This window comes from Trichechus manatus, unplaced genomic scaffold (assembly GCF_000243295.1).
Source record: "Trichechus manatus latirostris isolate Lorelei unplaced genomic scaffold, TriManLat1.0 scaffold00018, whole genome shotgun sequence".
Lineage (NCBI taxonomy): Eukaryota > Metazoa > Chordata > Mammalia > Sirenia > Trichechidae > Trichechus > Trichechus manatus.
Window position 1 is genome coordinate 13,537,435 of NW_004443954.1, and position 991 is coordinate 13,538,425.

Consider the following 991-nt stretch of genomic DNA (forward strand, 5'->3'; position numbering starts at 1 on the left):
TCTCATACTTGATACATTTTAACTAAGGCAATATTTCTTAAATGAAAAGTATAAACAATTCCGACATGAAAGTTTAGTGATATGGAAGTTAGTGATATAATTGCAGCTGGGCCAAGTTAATTGGAATCTTTGGATACAGAACTGACCATTAGTTAGGAAACTGCAAATTATCTCTGCTTATTTAGCTGAGAGAAAAGAGATAAACGCCTAGGTGCTTGCTGAAGGAACTTCTTTGAGGTAGTTAAAGCAACATATTTATCTACAGGCTGTAAGTTATTTTAACAACTCAGTGAAGTTTTTTTCTAAGGCCAGCTGCAGGAACACTCTTAACACAACAAACATGACTGACCTTTGTTTTTCAAACATTAACTTTAGCAGAAGCCTAATGGTTATCGGTAGTGTAGAAATAAAGCCCTCAGTTTAATTTCTGAATGGAGTGCTTAATTTTAGTCCTGAAATCTCCCCAATTAGACCAGCGGCACTTCAAAATTTAAAAGTTCCTCACACAGAATAAAGTACACGTTAATCAAAATTGACTGGACGGCACCTAACAACAACAATGAGTGGGTTACTTCTGGGGCAGTTGAGTCTAGGTAGACCTGGAGAATCTCTGAAAAGCCATTTCTGAGGAATCCTCCTCAGAATTCTTCTGCTGATAATGGAACACTGGACATTTATCCTCTATGCCCATTCCCCTTTGACTGAGGGTTGCCCACACCCATGTTAACGCCTCTGCTTTTCTGGGCAAGGCAGAGGCGGAGCAAGCTTAAGCGATGCCAGAGAAAGCCTTGAGGGAGGGAAGACGAGATGCGGGTGTCTGAAATGAAAAGCATGTTGGGAATTGTACCCTGCAGCTGTACGTGACCTCACGAGGGTGAGAGACATCAACAGTGTAGGTCACAGGAGTAATTTTGCTATGTTACCTTTGTATTTGAAATAAGGTTGTGGAATAATTTATACCCTGGAATGCTTCTATCCCTGGTGTACTACC